The sequence below is a fragment of the Symphalangus syndactylus genome, chromosome 17 (assembly GCF_028878055.3).
Source record: "Symphalangus syndactylus isolate Jambi chromosome 17, NHGRI_mSymSyn1-v2.1_pri, whole genome shotgun sequence".
NCBI lineage: Eukaryota > Metazoa > Chordata > Mammalia > Primates > Hylobatidae > Symphalangus > Symphalangus syndactylus.
The window spans coordinates 72,195,515-72,219,297 of record NC_072439.2 but is presented as its reverse complement, the minus strand read 5'-3'; the positions used below and the strand labels follow the sequence as shown (position 1 = coordinate 72,219,297).

At 41.8% G+C, this 23,783-nt stretch overlaps 1 protein-coding gene across 2 annotated transcripts in view; it reads left to right on the top strand.

Moving 5' to 3' along the window:
• The first annotated feature begins 299 nt into the window (after positions 1 to 299).
• The window catches only part of SLC7A14 (solute carrier family 7 member 14), a 135,863-nt gene continuing 112,379 nt past the window's right edge, over positions 300 to 23,783 (top strand). Inside the window, exon 1 of one of the 2 annotated variants that reach the window (XM_063621616.1) lies at positions 300 to 561. The gene's annotated coding sequence lies outside the window, so the exon portion shown is untranslated. The remainder of the gene's footprint in view (positions 562 to 23,783) is intronic. The other variant, XM_063621613.1, reaches the window with a different exon arrangement.

Here is a 23,783-nt window from a genome sequence, read left to right as displayed (position 1 = left end):
AGGGCAGGAAGAGGTCTGGACAGCCCAGTCTAGCAGCGGCAGAGCTGCCGCAGATGCCTTCCCAACGCACAGACACTACAGAGTCCTGCTGGTCCCTGCTTTCCCTGGCAAAGAACTGCCCCATCCACGACCCCTTCAACCTCCCCGCAGCCTGCGATAAGACACTGGAGGTCACACCTGGAGGCTCAGAAGGCCAGCGAGGAGTTGTGAGCGGCAGACAGAGGGGAAGGCGGGGGTAGGGGGTGGGGGGTGGGACCGGGTCGGAGGTGGTCTGGTGCCAGGCTTGGGCTGAGTATGTAAGGGGTTGGGCAGGCCATGTGACTCCAAGGAGGCGGAGACAGGCGAGCTGGAGGGAGGACGAGCAGGCACGGGGAGGGGTTCGGGGGGTGGGGGCGCAATCTGAATAATTGAGGAGCTGTTCAGCAGCAGCGGCTGCCTCCTGCCTTCCTTTGCCGCCACCACCACCTCCCACCCCAGCTAGAGAGACAGCTCCGCGCTGTAAGTGCGGACGGCCAGCCTCCAGCCTCGGCAGCCAGCCCGTCGCCTCCAGCCCCGATCCCGGTAAGTGAACGGCCTCCTTCGCTGCAGTTTGTCCCCGTCCGCGACCCCCGTGCCCCAGCGGGACCCCTGCAACTGGGATGGCCGCCTCTCCCCGAATGACCCAGGGAGCCGGAGTCACCGGGAGCGAGGGACCAGGAATATGGCGCGGAGGCCGAGGGTGCCCTCCGGGAAGGGGTTCCCTGAAAGAACGGAGGATCTGGGTCGGGATATTTCGTGCTCTGGCCCGGAATGAGGCCCGGACCGCCCGCAGTCTGGGGGCACCGGGCTCTGACTCGCGGGAGCTGCCGGGCGGGGCGGGGGCCAGCGCAGCTCCGGCGCCGCTAGAGCGGGAGGCAGAAGGGAAGCCGTGAGCTGCGTGCGGGCAACCTAGGTCTTGGCAGACGCCGGGCCCGTCCTGTCCCCCGCCTTGGCGCGCACCCTGCACGAGCAGCTCCATTCTTCGCCTCGGACCGAGCCCATGAAACGGAGACGCTTTTCCGGTCGCAGACTGGGGGGAGGTCGGGAGCAACGTCTGCCCTTTTACCTGGGAGCAAACTCCTCAAAGGGACTCCCGCCGAGCCCAGCTCCCCGACCAGGCCGGTGGCGCCCCGAGGGGCGCCTGTCCCCGGAGAGTGGTGACTTGCCCTGGGGCGGCGAAGAGGACCTGACGGGAGCGGTGTCCAGGGAAGCTCCCTGCCCAGAGCTGGCAGCCCCAGCAAGGGGAGCTCTCCTGCACTGCTTCAACCCTCAGTCTCCTCTCTTCCCCCACTCCAAAGCACATCAGCTCCCCTCTAATCCAGGAGGGCCAGGCTAGGGCTGCGTGGCCACGCGGGATGCTGCCCCCACCCTCTTTCTCTCTCCTGTGTCACCCTGCCCCCTCCCCAAATGAGCATTTTATATTGCGATTGAAGAGTGAGCAAAGGAAAGGCGAGAAGAGATGCAGGAAGGCTAAAGCAGCGGGGCTCTCGTCTGTTCCTGGCACTCCTCATCCCCCCACCTGTGTGATGCTCGTTTCCTTGAGATTTTGAGTGGAGACACTCAAAGGAACTGGCTCTGGCGAAAGGATCCCCGCCTGAGTGTCGGGCAACGTCACTGGCCCAAGTTGCCCAAGGGCCGCGGGATGACAACCTGCCTCCCCCTAGGTATAGGGTCTAGGAGAGCGCTGGGGGGGAGGTAGCTCTCCTCCTCCGACTAAGTGCAGGCGACGGCGCTGTCCTCGGTGCTGAAAGTTCTCGGAGGCTGGGTGTTAATACCGCCGGGGCCCGCATTCCCTGCGAGCAGAAACTGTGTTGGAACCACCTAAAGAGTTCTAAGCAAGCGACCTAGAGAAACAGGTAAAGAAGGGGCTTTGCCTTTCCCAGTTTTCTGCTTCCCCGGGACTCCGCTTGGGAAAAGGTTCCCGGCCTTCCTGGGTGGAAGAGCAGGAAGCGGGTGCCACTTCAGGATCCAGCTTTGCTAACTTCGGGAGCTTCCTCGTTCTACTTCCTATACCTGAACAGTGAGACTTCCTGTCGGTAAAGTGTTGAAAGGCAGTTAGGGATGCTGTTTTGATAATAAACATTTCTGTGGCTTTCAGGAATCAGAGAATTGTTAGGCTACACAAAGGAGGGGCTTCATGGTTATAGCTTTTTCTTCTTAGAACACTTCTTTCCCCACCGCATGTTATTTACATGCTCTAGATAAAGATCACTAAGCAGCCCTGTATGTTTGTTTCTTTAGCTAGTCTTTTATATTATGGGTAAGATGGGGAAAGGATTGAGCCAACTTGGGGAGGCCTAGTTTGTACTGAACACCTCTATCTGCTGGGTAATAACATTTCATTTAAACTTCACAATAGCTGCCAACCATAAGTATCACACAGAGAAGGAAACAGAAACTTGATTCCAGAGATTGGATTCAAAATCAGATCTATTTAACTCAAAGTCCAAGCCATTTTCATGCCTTCATTTTGGTATTTGGCTCTGAATAGCTGTTATTGGAGATTATAGCAGGAGAATGACAAAGGAGGGAGGCCTGCTCTTCTCTTTCACACACTCTCCTCTCTTCCAACCCTTTTCTCTTTAATCCGTTCACCCACTCACTGTCACGCACTCCCACCCTCCCAACTGCTTTTGCATGCTGCTTGAGATACCACTGTTCACACAACTTCAGCTCCAATACTATGGAAACAAGTTAGAGAACTAAACCAGCAGGCTTTTCTAAAAGAGTAGCAGGGCTTCAGGAAGTCTGGAGAACTAGAGTCCACATGTACTTTCATATTTAGAATTATACTATTGAATTTTAGAACTAGAATAGCTTTGAATATCATTTAGCACCATTGTTTTACAAGAAAGAAAACTTGGAAACCAAAAGATAGTCACTAGTCTAAGTCACATGATTGAAAAATTAGAACCCAGTTAACTTGGTTCCAGGCCCAGGGCCTTTCCCACTATTTCATGGTGTCTGAAATACTCTTCCATACTGCCTTCTTTGATTATCTTTGACTAAACATCAGCATCAGTGAACTAAATTAAAGAACATACCAAAAATACAAACACTTAACATACAAGCATTCCTCTTACCTTTCTTCCAACTCCTTTGTCTTCCAGCTCTTTCCCCTCTGGTCCTACTATTCCAGTGTTGTCTAACCCAACATACCTAGGAGATATGACCCACCTTCCTCAGTAACAGTTTTCTCTGTAGCAGCAATTCACAAATGGGAATGGTGGTGTGTCATTTCTTTACTTGCCGTATCTTGTCTATCTCTCCTCTTCTATGACCTATTCCCCAAAAAATAATTTTCCCAAAATTGGTTACCCTAAGCAACTGCCCAGGTTCTCACAGGGTCTGGGAAAAGGCCCTAATAAGACCTAAGGATTTTTATAAATAAAGATCATTATAAGTGCTAATATCTATGAAATGCTTATCATATGTGAGGCACTATGCAAAGTTATTTCCTCAATCATTTTACTGAATTATCACAATTCTGTCAAGTAGGTAGCTCCATTAAAGATGGCCCTAGGATTCTAGTTCGCTCTAACATACAGCAGAACCTGATGTTCTGTTCATTTCCTCTTTCTTCTCTTTCCAGCTCATAGTAAAGTCTCATCTTCATCAACTGGATTTTTGTATTTAATTGATAGTTCCATCCTGCTCCAAAGCATAGCACTTAGAAATTCAAATTCAATTCAAATGGCACTGTTTTGCTCTCTCATCTCTTAATATTTACCAAACATATTCTCCCCATTTGTTATCTCTTATTTAAAAATTCCCATATGCCTTCTTATTGATAATGCCAACATTCTGCTTCAAACCTTCCCCTGAGCCAATTAAGGTATAATTTGTAATTAAATACATAACTTCTATTGTACCTTTACTAGGTGATCTGTCAAGAATGCTATTGCTGAGGTGCTCTGGGCCCTGTGAACCAGAACCTTAAACTGTCTAGAACTACTCTGTCCAACATGGTAATTGCTAGCCACATGTAACTATATTTAAATTTTAATTAAACTTTTGAAATTAAAAATTTAGCCCCCCCGTCACACTAGTCATATTTCAAGTGTTCAATAACTCTATATGGCTAATGACTACTGTATTGGACAGGGTAGATATCAGAAAATTTTTATCATTTAAGAAAGTTGTGTTGAAAAATGCTGCTTTAGACAGTACTAAACACACCCTCACAGCAACCAAGAACTAGGAATTGGGAAGAAGTAAGGACCTACTCTTCTTTGAGTCTTCTGCCAAGAAAAGCAGAAAAAGCCACTTATGCCTAATACATCACCAGCAGCCCAAAGATACCTAGGACAATTAGGCTATGAAGGAGTGTGCATGTCTTACTTAAGGAGCTGGTAGCCTCTGGAGTTTGCGTCATATGAATTCTATGTTACTATAAAGTAGAATATTCCATGAATGAGGCTTGCTGGTTTCATGAATTTTGACTTAGATATAATCTGAAAGTTCCAATTCAAAATCCAAGTTTATAGATTACATGTATATGTAATAACGTGTGTGTGTTTATCTTGTCTTAGTAATCATAGTATGATAGACATGGAAAGAATATAAGACTTGGAGTCAGTAGTATAGGTGCCACTTACTACTTGGTGACATTATGAGGCCCTCTAGAGCTCCATTTCTCCATCTCTAAGATGTTGATGAGAATTGCCATAACTATCTCAAAGGAATTGCCATAACTCTCTCAAAGGACTATAGTGAAACTCAAAGTGTAGGTATACAAAAGTACTTTGTAAGGAGCATGATTGAATCTGCAGTGGTTTATTATTTTATATAGACATGGTACAGACAATGTACAAATAGGGTAGTTCAGGCTGAATGCATTTCTGAATTATTTTAATCCTGATATGACTGTATTTTTGCCTTTGTGGTCATTTATTTCACTGAAAAGCGGAACAGTGAAGAAAAAATTTAGTTACTGAAATTTCTGATTGGTTAGATTCTATTAATTGAAATATTGTGCATTGTTTGTTGTTTAGTTTATTTGGTCCTGAACATTTTCTTCTCAGGATTAAAAAAAAATAATAACTAGGAAGTCTAAGTTGTTTGGAACAGCTTTTACCTTTTAACTAATAGTTTTTAAGTAATCATCAATAATGATCCCATCATGGTAATAGGGGTTCAGAAATAACAAAATACAAGCATTATGGATATTCCTCAGTGTGAGTGGGTGAGAGGGATAATATTCAAAATATGTTTTTACTAATTACAAATTGAAATGAGCTTCTATCCATTCTCATAGATCAATCAGAACAAGAATAATTCTATTTCATGCATTGATTAAAACAAAATAAAAGTGAAGGTCATTAACTTGACTGAATTATTGAGTTTGCATTAGGGATTCTAATCTTAAATAACAAGTCTTTATTCATTCTCTAAGTTGAAATCTGTTGGGGCCATTAGGAGAACCTTATGCATCTGGCTAACATTTACTCCCAAACCTGGCATCTATCATCTACTCCTGCACTTTGATCTGTGTATGCTATTTATGTGTCAAGTAAAAGTGCTTTTCAGATGCAGCCATACCTTCTATAATGACTCAGCATTTTGATACTTAAATATTTTTCTCTTATAACACAAAGATTAACACAGTGCTCAGATATTGTAGAAAATAAGCCTGGAAACAAAGTTATTCCATCAGATGATTCTTCACTGTATTTATTAGGTTGTTATCATCTTGAAAACTCAACGAAGTCACTTTATTTATTCATTCATTCATTAACAAAGCACCTGAGAATCAAACTGAGTATGACCAAGGGCATGAGGTTTTATCTCCAGTTCCAGAGATCTAGTTTACCTTTGTTTAGAGTTAACAAAGTTATAGATGCTACCTTGTAAGATGCTCTGCCAGGTAAATAGTTGAGACATACACTTAGCCACTGTTTCTGGTCAAGCCTCCTGTCCTCAAGCCTTTGTTGCATATGAGACTATATTACTGAAGGAAAAATAAGCAAAGTTGTTAACTCTGGCCTCTAGTAGATGATGCTAGCTTTAACAATAAACATATTTTGCTGGGCGTCATGATTTATTCACTTCATTGGACTTGTTTACCCCTTGGAAGGACCTGGATTTTGGAAAGGGGAAAATGCCCTTACCTTGGAGCTGAAAAGATTTTTTCTCTGTCTGTAGCTTAAAGGATTTCTCTAATTATATATCCCAAGAGATAAAGAGAACTGACAATGTAGCTTTGAAACCAATCCTAATAGCATACAATCATCCATTTAATCAATAACATAGTTGAAGAATGTCCTATTCTGACACAAAAATGTTGTGGTTAAGGATGTTTGGAACACATGGATGATCAATAAATATTTGTTGAATTCAGACCATTGTTCCAGGTTAATTCATGCCATACACTCGTCTAGCCAACACTCTCTACCAAGAATTCAGTATTCCCCATGGCATTTTCCTTTAGCAAATAAAACAGGAGGCAAACACAGTATATCAAATCTTACCCTAATAACCACACTTCTAGCCCTTCTCGGGGCATGAATAGTGATGGCCAAGACAGACTACTCCTGAGAATAGTGTTTTGCTGCTTCACCCAGAAAACAAAGCACACATCAGCCCAAGGGCCTTGCATTTCACTGTGATGAGGCAACTTCAGAAACTCAAAGCTTAAATGGAGTTGTGTGTTCTTTTCCACTCTTATCTTGAAGAGATACCTGTCACTTCCTTCAGAAAGTATTTGGCTGGCCTTCATGATAGCAGCAGGCAATTGCTATTGTTCCTAAATTCAGAAGAAGCTTAGCTTAGAATGAAAGCACGTATATTAATTAGAGGAGAATTAGCGACATCACGGTCTGATGGTTTACAGAATACTATCCTTTTCCAGGAATAATAAGGCTTCCCTTTAATAGTTTTAACTGGTGATTACTGACAAAAATGAAAGAAAAACAGCTCATTCTATTCTAGCAAGTCAATAAGGAAATGCCTAGAATTAACTGATTCTTATTTGCCAAAGGCAAAATATTCCAACCCAATGAGCAACAAATAATCAAGCTGGTTCTCATTGTCTCTTCATTTTTTTAAATTTTTTCCATGTTTTTGAAAAATAATCAGTAAACAACAAACAATTGCACCCAGGTGTTTAAACATTCTGATGACAAAATGGTCTTCAGAAATGGAAAGGCTTAATTGTTTGTTAGAGATTATACAACATACTATTATGCTAATATTTTCTAACAATCACATAACTAAACTTCACTTTAGAGAGATATTGATGCTGGGAACACTCACCTGAGTTGATGTCAGAGGAATATGACTTGAGTCTTCTCTCTCTCAGCCAATTACAGAATGCACTCTTTGCATTTATTAACATCATGCATCATTTCTTTTTTTTGTTTGTTTTTTTTTTTTTGAGACGGAGTCTCGCTCTGTCGCCCAGGCTGGAGTGCAGTGGCGCAATCTCGGCTCACTGCAAGCTCCGCCTCCCGGGTTCACGCCATTCTCCTGCCTCAGCCTCTCCGAGTAGCTGGGACTACAGGCGCCCGCCACCACGCCCGGCTAATGTTTTTGTATTTTTAGTAGAGGCGGGGTTTACACCGTGGTCTCGATCTCCTGACCTCGTGATCCGCCCACCTCGGCCTCCCAAAGTGCTGGGATTACAAGTGTGAGCCACCGCGCCCGGCCGCATCATTTCTTTAGTCATGAAAACTTGTTTAGTCGACGAGTTTATCAAAGATTCAGGTTTATCTTTTATCAAAGATTCAGGGAGTAGGAAAGAGTATGTGTTTGGATTTCAGATTATTTCCCTTGGTACCACCAGGTGAAAGAACTACTGGTCAAGGATGGTCAGCAGGTAGAAATTTCAGGGGTGGAACTATGAGCCAGAGAAAAAGATTCAAAACCTCAGCATCATCCATGTTGCAAGAACTTAGGGAAGGATTTAACTCTTCTTACCTTTTTAATCTTCATCCGTAAAAGAAGATGTTTGGAGTAAATAGTGTACAACATCCTGCAAGCCATAACATTCTATGATTCCATGAAATAGGGCCAAGAGCTTGAATAATCCATTATTTGCCTCCTTAAGCCCAAAGAATTAAACATAAATCAAGATTCTTATTTTTACATCATTGCTTATCAGAAGCTCTGAATTTCATGCTAGTACTTTACCTGGAAACAATAATGATAATGATAGCTAATACTTATATACAATTACTATGACCTTATAAGGTTGGTAATGCTATCATCGCCATTTTACAGTTGAGAAACCTGGATACTAAAGTGGTTAAATTACCTGCCCAATTTCACACAGGTAACAAGATTGTGCTGCCATGCTACACCACCTCTATAAAAACCACAAATCTGACAGATAGATAGCTGATGTGTGCCATTTATAGCCACTTGACACACCAGCCAATTCTCTGGAGAATTTCTATTTTAGCTCAATTTTTTACTAGAAGAGCAATCAAGATGGTGAATAGAACTTCAGTCCTGTGTATGGGAATCTACATTGTCTTTCTGTAAGACGGCTCTTGCGCTTTTGCAATTGATGTCATTGACCAATTGTTTAAGTGATTCAGCATTGAATGTTAGTGCTCTGCAGGCGGCTGTATGTGGTGAGGACCACTCTGCTGCCTCTTCCCAGAATGTGTGGCCAGCCACACCACCAGAAATAGATGGATGCTGGTGCAGGATCAATCCAGCACCTTCTAATGCTATAAAGGTCAGCCCACCACATATTTACTGTTCAGTAGAGTCTTCTAGCTTCTGCCTTTAGGTTTTTGACTCAGTGTAACAACCTAGACAGCTTTTATGGTAGAGAGGGAGAGCTCCCAGAGTGTCATTTCCTGGAGGTAGGCTTGGGTCAAGGCTAAGACTAAAGCTTTCAAAATCATGTTGTGAAAATCATTTTCTTCTCATTAATCCTATGTTAACAAATTAGTCATAAATACAGTACACCACAGTACCCATCTATTTCACTGTGGATTTCAATGTACTGAATATACAAATGGGCATTTAGCTCTTAATATGGTATATCTAACCAGCTGAGAATGCTCTGACAGTAGTCAAATATATATGTTTATTCTTTAGCTCTAGTTTCTGGCTTGTTAAACTAGCTACACATCCCATCAACACCAAGGCCAATTACGGAATACATAACTCTACTTCTTCCTCTGTGGTTTTCTAGATACTCTGTGGGGAGCAGGATGGCCTAGGAGTCAGAAGATCTGGTTTCCAGACTCAGCTTTGAAATGTACTACCTGTGACACTTGGGCCAGCACCATTCACTACTTCAAGACTGAACTTCCTTACCTTTAAAATAGGGGTAATAAATCTTGCCCCTCATGTTACAAATAGGGCCAATGAGATGGCATTCATTAAAGCTCCTTGTTAACCATAGAGTTAGTCCAGAGGAAAGAGATGGGTTTTCCATCCTTTCAGTCTTTCCCAGCCAGAAATTACTCTCAAGCTGTTGATACCCAATTCTGAACCAGGGTTGACAGCTAAATCAATGTCTTTAAGGTTAAGAAGAGCTTGGATTTAAATTTGTAAATCTAGAAAATGGCCCTTACAATAGGAGAGGCCTCCTGGTTTCTTCCAAATTAATGGTCCTCAACCTGAGGCAATTTCACCTCAATAAGGGGTATTTTATATTATCACAGACACTGGAGGAGAGGGGCGTTACTACTGACTCTTGGTGGACTGGGATGTAGAATGTTAAATATCCTGCACTAGACAGAAAAATCCTGCAGAATAAAAAATGTCCTGTCCAAAATGCCAATAGCACTCCACCCCCACTGAAAAATACCACTCTAAGTAATGTGCTGTTCCTGGTCCCTAATTCTCCAATTGATGCAGACAGAGAGAGTTTACTTTTCATCTCCACCCACAGATGAAATCCAGCCATGCTCATGTGAGGTCTGTAGTAGTTATTGTTCAGAAGCATGACTGGACTTCCAGTAAGTTTACCAATAAGTAAAACAATAGGGTCAGAGATCAGTGGTTTTAAAATTAGCCCCCAGAAGCTTCTACAAAAAGCCTCCTCCAACCTCTGCAGGGGCAAAGATTCCCAGCAGGTTAATACGCCTATAATGTGAGAGCTGGCCTAAAGGTTGGCATTTAGGGATGCAAAATCAGTAAATCATGATTCTGAAATGACTATCTTTGCAATTTATTGAAGAAACATTGTAATATGCACTTGTTTTATGACAAGCATGGGCCTAGCTAGGCACTGGATATGAGACATAATCCCTGCCTCAAGTCACCAGTAATCTGAAAGTTCCACAGATGTAATCCCCACTAATCATGTATGCAACATGACACATGCTGTAACATATTATGAGGGAGCCTCCAAGGAGAGACCAGGAAACAATTCACTTCCACAGAGGAAATTATAATTGAACAGTATCTTGAATGGTATATAATATTTTTTCAGGTGGATAAATGAGAGAGAAAGCTATTGTAGAAATGAGACCAGCATAAGCAAATGCTGAAGGTGTGAACAGAAATGATACAAGTGCAGGCTGAACTTACCTGGCTGGTGGGAGGTCATACTGGAAGGACTGAAGAAACTTGAATACAGACAGGTGGATGTATTTATTCAGCCAGGGGCTTATCCTTTGAACAGGGATTTTATGAGTATCTTAGGAATATCATTTGAATTCAGGGCTCATGGAGTCCAATCTTGCAACTAGAAGACATCTCAGAAATCACCCTAGCATGCTCTTTTCCCTATGTTTTACAGTTGAAGTAGTTAAAACCCAGAGATGTTCCGTGACTTGCCCAAAGTCAGCTAGCAAATTTGTGGCAGTATAAGAGCTAGAGCCTAGTCCCTCCTCTCAGTTCATAGCATTTTGTCCTGCTCCGTGCTGCCTTCGGGAATTTTAGCCATCATTTGAGCATAACCCAATGTAACACACAAAGTGACTATTAAATATTCATGAAGCTCAAGTTTTCCATTGTTCACTATGAAGCTATACCATTGTTCCTTAATTACAAGCAGGTGATAGATAAGACCCTGCTTCTACATTCTGAGCTGCTCCTACGTAGAGCATTCTCTTCAGAAACACAGACAGACAGTACACCAACACATGAGCATGACATCCTTTGCCTGCTACACACATCCTCCCCTGCCTCCTCGTTTCAAACTGCCAGAGATTATGGAGTCACAGCCTGAACAGAAGGCATCTTAATCTCTGGTGGTTCTGTAAATAATATGCTGTTCATGCTTGCATATAAATTATCACAGTCTCTCTATTTTCTAGATGACGGAAGCTTCAGAAAGATGAAGCTGCCTGCACACAGAGCACATAAGAGATAGGATTTCAGACTCCAGAGTTTCAGCCCTCTTTGTAACAGGGTTGAATTTTTCCCTCATCTACATGCTCCTAATAATTTATCCAGGCTTATGGTCTTAAATTTCACCTTATAGCCAAGTTAATCTAGTCTCTGTATATTTAGGTTTCTAAAATCAGTTATTTCTTACTTCCCTTTCTCTCTAGCCACTTTTCCTCCACGCTTCATTCAATAAGCATTTAATAAAAATCATCTAGGCTAATCCATTCAGTTGATGAGAATAGAAACTGAGACCCAGAGAGGTGAAGCCACTTGCCCAGGTTTGCTCAGTTAGAAGCAGTACGGTGACTAGATTCCCTGACTCCCAGTCCAGTGCTTTGCCCTTCACACTATACTGCTATTTCCCAAGGATAAATCACGTGGCATTTCCCACTCTCAGGCTCCCTTACTCCTTGCACAACCCCACAGGATGGATACAAATGACTGATTGCAGGTGCTCTGAGGTTCATTCCAGGACCTTTCCTAGAATTCCCACAACTTGTTATCCTTCATGCTGTATCGGTCCATCTATCACATTAAGAAGCTGGTTAGGGAAGAGTTTGACATACTTTCTGGTCTAGAGGATATTTATGATCAATGCCACCACTCAGGTAGTGATCACCATAGAGAACAGTGTGCTCAGGAAGAAAGAGGGCAGAGTCCATGGCTCCCATCATTTGAGAATGAGGCAAAGCTCACCCAGAGTTTACTGTAAGTGGCAGGATATTAGATTCACAATCCCAGAGACCAGGCAATTGGGCAATTAGATGGATTTAAGCAAGATTGGGAGTGGCCAAGAAAGTGAAAAAAGACAACTCCCAAACCATTTTTCCTTCAGGGGCAGGGTATTTTGCCTGGATTGATCACCATGATGCATTTCATTACTGTAGACAAAGACCACATTGATAAAAGACTTTTTTAAATCAATTGAACTAAAATTTTCCATTTATATATAACTTCTCAGGAATCATTTTAAGACAAAAACAGATGGTATTTCAGTAAAGATTATATTGAAAAGAGAAGAAAGTAACGGGGAAAGAAACCCCAGAACTAGCTTCTCAGGTAGGGCTTTGTAGGGTCACGATTGTCTCACAGGCTGATCGGGCTAATTAGGTACAGAAACTTAATTTTATCAGTTTTATCAAGAGTGATCCAGCTCTGAAGAATCCAGGCATGCTCCCCAGGTCCCAAGACACTGATTTGTTAGCTAGATGACAATATAGCCACATACAATAGAAGATGCTTCTAAGTGTGGCCCAGGCTATTTCCTTCCTAATAGTGGGACTGTGAGAAAACCAAATGAGTGGTCAAAGATAACCTGTGGGCACAGCGTCAGGATTAATGGAGTGAGACAGACAGTCTCATGAAATGTGCCATTCAGGCTGCAACAGAGACAAGAGAATTCTTCCAAACTCCACCCAAGAACACTTTTCAGGTTACCAGAATAGTTGTGTCCTTCAAAAAGAGGGTCTTGTTCTCTCTGTTTCGCTAGCGGTGAAGAAACTGGCAAATCATTTTGGGAAAAGATGGAGACTTTATCTAGTCTCTATGCAGCCCCCATCTTCCATAGGGTGTTATTCTAGACATGTTATAATACTCAACTCATAGCCTATCTTACTTATGTCAGTGACATCTTGTCCAAAGCCCCTTACCAAATCTTTGAACTCCTGGGCCTAATTCTCTGCTAAGGCAATGGAGATAGATCAGCAAAATCATTATTATTATTCATGTACTTGGATAAGATCCATTACGATTAGTCTGCTTCTGAGAAAGTTGTTTAATTGTGGATGAGCTGTACAGATGGTGAGAATCATGGTCTCTGGTGGCATGGCACTTGAATTTTATATTAGTGATAATCTTTTATTGGTCTCCTTTGGAGAGTTCTGGTAGATGCCACTAATTAACCATCAATAATAAATAAACCATCCGAGTGGTTGGGTTATTTCTGTAAGGGACACATCTCTTGTATTTTGTGCTAATTCTGTTTGTGTCATTTCAGAGGGCACTATGATCTGGCCTTGCTCTGAGTGCACCTGAGTCTGGTTTATCCTTGTTAGTAATCTCCATGTGTGGACCCTGACATTTGAAACTGAATCTGTTAGTCACTCTCACTACAGAAAACAGTCATGTGGCAACTATGACTCATCTACAAAATGCTGAAGGAATAGATGCCCAAGAGGTTTTTTTTTTAAATCACGCAACATTGCTACCTCTAAAAGAGGCCAAACAACCATTTTGACTATTTTTATTTTCCCCTTGAGCTGATTTGTTATCCTGATTCCGAGTAGGAACAAACTACACAGACAGTTTGGGATTCATTTTAGAGTCTGTCCTAGTCACAAAGACTTTTGACACACTTTCTATTCCAGCATCACAATGCAGAGGAAGAAAATATCTGAATGAGTAGAGACTGTCGTGCCAGAAATAAATTCCTAATATAGACAACTGAAATATGCCAGTAAAGAATTTAACTATCAAAACAGAAACAAGAATTCCCTGTTTCAATACTATCTTAGTGAATAGCCTCTGTTCTTCGTTTCTGCCCCCAAGTCTATTTCAACCTACAGTTATAAATAAATACTCTGAACCCATTACGGCACATTAAGAATCTAGAGAAAACTTCTCATTTGAGTATTAAGATATCATCTCTTTACACATATGATTCCAATATAGCAACTTATTGAGTGCTCTTCTTAAAGTCAAGAATTAGACAGCTATATCATAATACTTATAATAATGGTAGCAATCACATTTACTCATTTAATCATATAAAGTAGATATTATTATCCTCATTTTACAGATGAGGATTATAAAATTTGAATGACTGGCCCAAGTTCTCACAGCCAGTGAAGGTTAGAATCAAGATTCAAAGACCATGCCATCTGACACTATGATCCTCACCATCTATACAGCCCATCTGCAATTTGAGAATTCTCTCAGAAGCTGATCAATCCTAATGGATCTTATACAAGTTCAGGGATAATAAGAATGACTTTGCAGGTCTATCTTCATTGCCTTAGCAAAGAATTAGGCCCAGGAGTTCAAAGATTTGGTATGGGACTTTGGACAAGTCTTAATTTTCTTTCTTTCTTTTTTTTTGAGACAGAGTCTCCCTCTATTGCCTAGGCTGAAGTGCAGTGGCACAGTCCCGGCTCACTGCAACCTCCACCTCCTGGGTTCAAGTGATTCTCCTGCCTCAGCCTCCCGAGTAGCTGGGACTACAGGTGTGCACCACCATGCCCAGCTAGTTTTTTTGTATTTTTAGTAGAGACAGGGTTTCACCATATTGGCCAGGCTGGTCTCAAACCCATGACCTTGTGATCCACCTGCCTTGGCCTCCCAAAGTGCTGGGATTACAGGCATGAGCCACCGTGCCTGGCCAAGTCTTACTTTTTCTAGGACTGTCACTACATCTAAGAAAGAAATAATAGCTCTTTATTCATTTAGTTATTCATTGATTCATTCAACAATATACTAAAAACTGAAGCTATAATGGGAGAAAAACAGACTAGGAAGCATTAATAAAGATAGGAACCATTGTCTTGAGTATTGTTGCTAAAATAAAAACAATATGAAATCCCAATTACCTCAGGTATGTGGAAGATTATGTTCAAGATTTATTGTTTTGGTTTTAGTTTTCTTCATCAGTGAAGTGACTTGAATTCGTCTCATGTAACTGTCAAGGAAACAAAATTACAGGCCCTAATGACCAACATAATATAACTTACTGCTTATACGGGTGGAGCCAAGATGGCCAAATAGGAACAGCTCTGGTCTACAGCTCCCAGCATGAGCGACGCAGAAGATGGGTGATTTCTGCATTTCCATCTGAGGTACCAGGTTGATCTCACTAGGGAGTGCCAGAGAGTGGGTGCAGCGCACCATGCGTGAGCTGAAGCAGAGCGAGGCATTGCCTCACTCAGGAAATGCAAGGGGTCAGGGAGTTCCCTTTCCTAGTCAAAGAAAGGGGTGACAGACAGCACCTGGAAAATCGGGTCACTCCCACCCTAATACTGTGCTTTTCCAACGGGCTTAACAAACAGCACACCAGGAGATTATATCCCGCACCTGGCTTGGAGGGTCCTACGCCCACGGAGTCTCGCTGATTGCTAGCACAGGAGTCTGAGATCAAACTGCAAGGCAGCAGAGAGGCTGGGGGAGGGGCGCCTGCCATTGCCCAGGTTTGATTAGGTAAACAAAGCAGCCTGGAAGCTCCAACTGGGTGGAGCCCACCACAGCTCAAGGAGGCCTGCCTGCCTCTGTAGGCTCCACCTCTGGGGGCAGGGCACAGACAAACAAAAAGACAGCAGTAACATCTGCAGACTTAAATGTCCCTGTCTGACAGCTTAGAAGAGAGAAGTGGTTCTCCCAGCACGCAGCTAGAGATCTGAGAATGGGCAGACTGCCTCCTCAGGTGGGTCCCTGACCCCCGAGCAGCCTAACTGGGAGGCACCCCCCAGTAGGGGCAGACTGACACCTCACACGGCCGAGTACTCCTCTGAGACAAAACTTCCAGAGGAACGATCAGGCAGCAGCATTTGTGGTTCACCAAGATCCGCTGTTTTACAGCCACTGCTGTTCTGCAGCCACCGCTGCTGATACCAAGGCAAACAGGGTCTGGAGTGGACCTCGAGCAAACTCCAACAGACCTGCAGCTGAGGGTCCTGTCTGGTAGAAGGAAAACTAACAAACAGAAAGGACATCCACACCAAAAACCCTTCTCTACGTCACCATCATTAAAGACCAAAAGTAGATAAAACCACAAAGATGGGGAAAAAACAGAGCAGAAAAACGAAACTCTAAAAAGCACAGCGCCTCTCCTCCTCCAAAGGAACGCAGCTCCTCACCACAATGGTACAAAGCTGGATGGAGAATGACTTTGACTAGTTGAGGGAAGAAGGCTTCAGATGATCAAACTACTCCGAGCTACAGGAGGAAATTCAAACCAATGGCAAAGAAGTTAAAAACTGTGAAAAAAAAATTAGACGAATGGATAACTAGAATAACCAATGCAGAGAAGTCCATAAAGGAGCTGATGGAGCTAAAAGCCAAGGCTCAAGAACTACGTGAAGAATGCAGAAGCCTCAGGAGCCGATGCCATCAACTGGAAGAAAGGGTATCAGTGATGGAAGACGAAATGAATGAAATGAAGCGAGAAGGGAAGTTTAGAGAAAAAAGAATAAAAAGAAACGAAAAAAGCTTCCAAGAAATATGGGACTATGTGAAAAGACCAAATCTACATCTGATTGATGTACCTGAAAGTGACGGGGAGCATGGAACCAAGCTGGAAAACACTCTGCAGGATATTATCCAGGAGAACTTCCCCAATCTAGCAAGGCAGGCCAACATTCACATTAAGGAAATACAGAGAATGCCACAAAGATACTCCTCGAGAAGAGCAACTCCAAGACACATAATTGTCAGATTCACCAAAGTTGAAATGAAGGAAAAAATGTTAAGGGCAGCCAGAGAGAAAGGTCGGGTTACCCACAAAGGGAAGCCCATCAGACTAACAGCAGATCTCTTGGCAGAAACTCTACAAGCCAGAAGAGAGTGAGTGAGGGCCGATATTCAACATTCTTAAAGAAAAGAATTTTCCACCCAGAATTTCATATCCAGCCAAACTAAGCTTCATAAGTGAAGGAGAAATAAAATACTTTACAGACAAGCAAATGCTGAGAGATTTTGTCACCACCAGGCCTGCCCTAAAAGAGCTCCTGAAGGAAGCACTAAACATGGAAAGGAACAACCGGTACCAGCCACTGCAAAAACATGACAAAATGTAAAGACCATCAAGGCTAGGAAGAAACTGCATCAACTAACGAGCAAAATAACCAACTAACATCATAATGAGAGGACCAAATTCACATATAACGATATTAACTTTAAATGTAAATGGGCTAAATGCTGCAATTAAAAGACATAGACTGGCAGATTGGATAAAGAGTCAAGACCCATCAGTGTGCTGTATTCAGGAAACCCATCACACGTGCAGAGACACACATAGGCTCAAAATAAAGGGATGGAGGAAGATCTACCAAGCAAATGGAAAACAAAAAAAGGCAAGGGTTGCAATCCTAGTCTCTGATAAAACAGACTTTAAACCAACAAAGATCAAAAGAGACAAAGAAGGCCATTACATAATGGTAAAGGGATCAATTCAACAAGAAGAGCTAACTATCCTAAATATATATGCACCCAATACAGGAGCACCCAGATTCATAAAGCAAGTCCTTAGTGACCTACAAAGAGACTTAGACTCCCACACAATAATAATGGGAGACTTTAATACCCCACTGTCAACATTAGACAGATCAATGAGACAGAAAGTTAACAAGGATACCCAGGAATTGAACACAGCTCTGCACCAAGCAGACCTAATAGACATCTACAGAACTCTCCACCCCAAATCAACAGAATATAGATTTTTTTCAGCACCACACCACACCTATTCCAAAATTGACCACATAGTTGGAAGTAAAGCACTCCTCAGCAAATGTAAAAGAACAGAAATCACAACAAACTGTCTCTCAGACCACAGTGCAATCAAACTAGAACTCAGGATTAAGAAACTCACTCAAAACCGCTCAACTACATGGAAACTGAACAACCTGCTCCTGAGTGACTACTGGGTACATAACGAAAGGAAGGCAGAAATAAAGATGTTCTTTGGAACTGACGAGAACAAAGACATAACATACCAGAATCTCTGGGACACATTCAAAGCAGTGTGTAGAGGGAAATTTATGGCACTAAATGCCCACAAGAGAAAGCAGGAAAGATCCAAAATTGACACCCTAACATCACAATTAAAAGAACTAGAGAAGCAAGAGCAAGCACATTCAAAAGCTAGCAGAAGGCAAGAAATAACTAAAATCAGAGCAGAACTGAAGGAAATAGAGACATAAAAAACCCTTCAAAACATTAATGAATCCAGGAGCTGGTTTTTTGAAATGATCAACAAAATTGATAGACCGCTAGCAAGACTAATAAAGAAGAAAAGAGAGAAGAATCAAATAGACGCAATAAAAAATGATAAAGGGGATATCACCACTGATCCCACAGAAACACAAACTACCATCAGAGAATACTACAAACACCTCTACGCAAATAAACTAGAAAATCTACAAGAAATGGATAAATTCCTCGACACATACACCCTCCCAAGACTAAACCAGGAAGAAGTTGAATCTCTGAATAGACCAATAACAGGCTCTGAAATTGTAGCAATCATCAATAGCTTACCAACCAAAAAGAGTCCAGGACCAGATGGATTCATAGCCGAATTCTACCAGAGGTACAAGGAGGAGCTGGTACCATTCCTTCTGAAACTATTCCAATCAATAGAAAAAGAGGGAATCCTCCCTAACTCATTTTATGAGGCCAGCAGCATCCTGATACCAAAGTCTGGCAGAGACACAACAAAAAAAGAGAATTTTAGACCAATATCCTTGATGAACATCGATGCAAAAATCCTCAATAAAATACTGGCAAACCAAATCCAGCAGCACATCAAAAAGCTTATCCACCATGATCAAGTTGGCTTCATCCCTGGGATGCAAGGCTGGTTCAACATATGCAAATCAATAAATGTAATCCAGCATATAAACAGAACCAAAGACAAAAACCACATGATTATCTCAATAGATGCAGAAAAGGCCTTTGACAAAATTCAACAACCCTTCATGCTAAAAACTCTCAATAAATTAGGTATTGATGGGACGTATCTCAAGATAATAAGAGCTATCTATGACAAACCCACAGTCAATATCACAGTGAATGGGCAAAAACTGGAAGCATTCCCTTTGAAAACTGGCACAAGACAGGGATGCCCTCTCTCACCACTCCTATTCAACATAGTGTTGGAAGTTCTGCCCAGGGCAATTAGGCAGGAGAAGGAAATAAAGGGTATTCAATTAGGAAAAGAGGAAGTCAAATTGTCCCTGTTTGCAGATGACATGATTGTATATCTAGAAAATCCCATTGTCTCAGCCCAAAATCTCCTTAAGCTGATAAGCAACTTAAGCAAAGTCTTAGCATCCCATTCACAACTGCTTCAAAGAGAATAAAATACCTAGGAATCCAACTTACAAGGGATGTGAAGGACCTCTTCAAGGAGAACTACAAACCACTGCTCAATGAAATCAAAGAGGATACAAACAAATGGGAGAACATTCCATACTCATGGGTAGGAAGAATCAATATCGTGAAAATGGCCATACTGCCCAAGGTAATTTATAGATTCAGTGCCATCCCCATCAAGCTACCAATGACTTTCTTCACAGAATTAGAAAAAACTACTTTAAAGTTCATATGGAACCAAAAAAGAGCCCGCATTGCCAAGTCAATCCTACGCCAAAAGAACAAAGCCAGAGGCATTACGCTACCTGACTTCAAACTATACTACAAGGCTACAGTAACAAAAACAGCATGGTACTGGTACCAAAACAGAGATATAGATCAATGGAACAGAACAGAGCCCTCAGAAATAATGCCGCATATCTACAACCATCTGATCTTTGACAAACCTGACAAAAATAGGCAATAGGGAAAGGATTCCCTATTTAATAAATGGTGCTGGGAAAACCGGCTAGCCATACATAGAAAGCTGAAACTGGATCCCTTCCTTACACCTTATACAAAAATTAATTCAAGATGGATTAAAGACTTAAATGTGAGACCTAAAACCACAAAAACCCTAGAAGAAAACCTAGGCAATACCATTCAGGACATAGGCGTGGGCAAGGACTTCATGTCTAAAACACCAAAAGCAATGGCAACAAAAGCCAAAATTGACAAATGGGATCTAATTAAACTAAAGAGCTTCTGCACAGCAAAAGAAACTACCATCAGAGTGAACAGGCAACTTACAAAATAGGAGAAAATTTTTGCAACCTACTCATCTCACAAAGGGCTAATATCCAGAATCTACAATGAACTCAAACAAATTTACAAGAACAAAACAAACAACTCCATCAAAAAGTGGGCGAAGGACATGAACAGACACTTCTCAAAAGAAGACATTTATGCAGCCAAAAGACACATGAAAAAATGCTCATCATCACTGGCCATCAGAGAAATGCAAATCAAAACCACAATGAGATACCATCTCACACCAGTTGGAATGGCCATCATTAAAAAGTCAGGAAACAACAGGTGCTGGAGAGGATGTGGAGAAATAGGAACACTTTTACACTGTTGGTGGGACTGTAAACTAGTTCAACCATTGTGGAAGTCAGTGTGGCGATTCCTCAGGGATCTCGAACTAGAAATACCATTTGACCCAGCCATCCCATTACTGGGTATATACCCAAAGGACTATAAATCATGCTGCTATAAAGACACATGCATACGTATGTTTATTATGGCACTATTCACAATAGCAAAGACTTGGAACCAACCCAAATGTCTAAAAACGATAGACTGGATTAAGAAAATGTAGCACATATACACCATGGAATACTACGCAGCCATAAAAAATGATGAATTCATGTCCTTTGTAAGGACATGGATGAAGCTGGAAACCATCATTCTCAGCAAACTATCGCAAGGACAAAAAACCAAACACCGCATGTTCTCACTCATAGGTGGGAATTGAACAATGAGAACACGTGGACACAGGAAGGGGAACATCACACTCCGGGGACTGTTGTGGGGTGGGGGGAGGGGGGAGGGATAGCATTAGGAGATATACCTAATGCTAAATGACGAGTTAATGGGTGCAGTACACCAACACGGCACATGTATACATATGTAACAAACCTGCATATTGTGCACATGTACCCTAAAACTTAAAGTATAATAATAATAATAACAATAAAAAGAAAAATATATATATCTATAACTTACTGCTTACAAAAACAAAGGCCTAGATCCTCAACGCTCCTGTGAGTGGTTTGTGAAAGACAGATTTGCCCTAAACTGTCAGCAATACACACTACATCTCTAGACTTAAATTAATATTCTAGAAGTTCAAGATGTATCTACATGTGCCAGGAACTCATTTCTTTCAGTGAAGGCTCAGATTGTTTGATTACCCCAAAGCAAAAGCATAGTACAGAAAGACTAATAAGCTGTAATGGGAGAACTGATGGCAGAAGGAATATTTATTAAGCAAAACAGAATGGGGGTTTTGAAAGGAAGGCAAGTAATTTGAAAGGCCATTTTGTTTAGTTTAAGAGAGTTCTAAAGTTTAATCTGGATGATGGACTGGAGTATATTAAGGAAGTGTTGAGTGAGAGAATGAAACAGAAAATTAAGTCAACAATAAAAGAAGGGGTGAGGAATAAAAAAATCACCTGTTGGTTACAATGCACACTATTTGGGTGATGGGTGCACTAAAAGCCCAGACCTCACCACTACACAATTTATCCATGTAACCAAAACCGCTTGTACTCCTAAAGCTATTGGGGTGGGTGGGGGGAGGGTTGGAAAAAAGTATGGAAAAAGAGAAAAGAAATGACATTGATTTTTAGATACTTTTTATCCTTGGGAAAGTTAGGACAAAAGGCATAGGGGCATCTGCTGAGCAGTACAAAGTGAAAATGCATCTCATTCCCCACAATGAAAGACTTTACCAGTGTCGGAGCTTCAGAGTGAGGAGTACATATAAATATTTGCCTCTTTCTCAGTTTTGAATCATTCTATTTGTTTCCAATTTTTAGAAATCACTTACAAGAGATATCATCATTAAGCCATTGACTAATGGATCCCAACCGCAACAGGCCTAGAAGCCTAGTTTATATACAGGAAATTATTTGGACTCTCTTTTTATTTTATTTTATTTTATTTTATTTTATTTTATTTTATTTTATTTTATTTTATTTTATTTTTTGAGACAGGGTCTCACTCTGTTGCCCAGGCTAGAGTACGGTGGTGCAATTATGGCTTACTGCAACCTTGACCTAGCAGGGCTCAACTGATCCTCTCACCTTAGCCTCCGGAGTAGCTGGAACTACAGGCATGCACCACCACGCCTGGCTAATTTTTGTATTTTTTTGTAGAGACAGGGTTTTGCCATGTTGCCCAAGCTGATCTCAAACTCCTAGGCTCAAGCAGTCATCTGCCTTGGCCTCCCAAAGTGCTGGCATGAGCCACTGTGTCTGGCCTACTATTTGGACTTCTAAGGTGATTTTCTCCTCTTTAGGCAAGGAACATCAAGCCTTTCCTAGCATAAGACCGAAAACAAACTAAAAAATCAAGAGATCAGTCATTAGAAAATAAAATAAATTTACCAGCTTAATCTCAGCTTGTATGCAGGGGCCAACTTCTAAGTTTAAAAGTAGGACAATAGCAGTTGTAAATGAATGTTTAAGGTGTAACTTGTAGCATGACTGCATCATATCTCTCAGGGTGGTCTATTTCAACTTTGCTTTAAATGTTAAAGCAAAAGTCTTGGCTTTGGTGTTTGTTTTGTTTTGTTTTTCCTTTCTTTTCTTTTCTTTTTTTTTTTTTTTTTTTTTTTTTTTTTTTTTTTTTAACTGAACTATAAGGTGATCCTCACCAGAATTTTTTGGGTGCTCAGCTGCTTGCAGTTTTTTTAAAGAAGCATTTTATTACAAGCTCAATGGCTGTAGGATGAGTGAAACCCATCTCTTCCAGGCCTTGACGGCTGAACTAAGGAGATTAGACCTTAAGCCACAGGCAGTGGGAGCCACCAAAGGTGGATGTGACAGGGACAGTGATGGAAGGTTCTGACAACAGTGAGTGGGATGGATGTGGCAGGATAGAAACAAGAGACAGAGGAGAGAAGCTGGAAATAGAAAGTTAAGTCAGGAGATTAAACTGAAAATTGTGCAAGAAAAAGAACATTTCATTGCTATAGAATCAGGGCCCATTTTTGCTATTTGTTGGCTAATGTTTAACCATGTCACTGAAATCTTGTTTGAGAAGAACTTAGCTCCAACTTCAAACACTAAGGAGAAAGATGACCTCTCCTCTCCTTGGCTCTACACCTGACTCCAGTCTCCCCACTTTTACTCTCAGCTGAAAGGACTCCTCCACTTACGGTAAAAGGGTTATCAGAAATGAGCAGAGGTACAGAGAGGGAGAAAAACCAGATGAGCTTTGCATGCTTGGAACCAAAACAATGCGGAGGAAGCAAGCACCCAGAGGGGTAGAGCTGGGCGGTGGTTTCAGCACAGCCCTCCCTCACTGTGTTAGCCTCACCTCACACAGGTCCCTTTGCTTCTCTGGGCCTTAAATTCCTCTTCTATAAGACAGAAGGGCAACCACAGATGATTGCCATGGTTCCTTCAGGCTGGAAAATTTATAATATCAGCAGCATATTATTAATTTAAAGATGCATTGCATGAATCACATTCAATTCAATCCAATTCCAGTATGAACCACTCCACAAAATGCCAAAGCTCCTAAGGGCATGCTTTCCTCACTTCATTTTTCTATCTTCCATTTCTTGTTTTTTTCCGTTACTCTTCTGGTGCAGTATTTTTCCCCTCTTCCACTTGTTT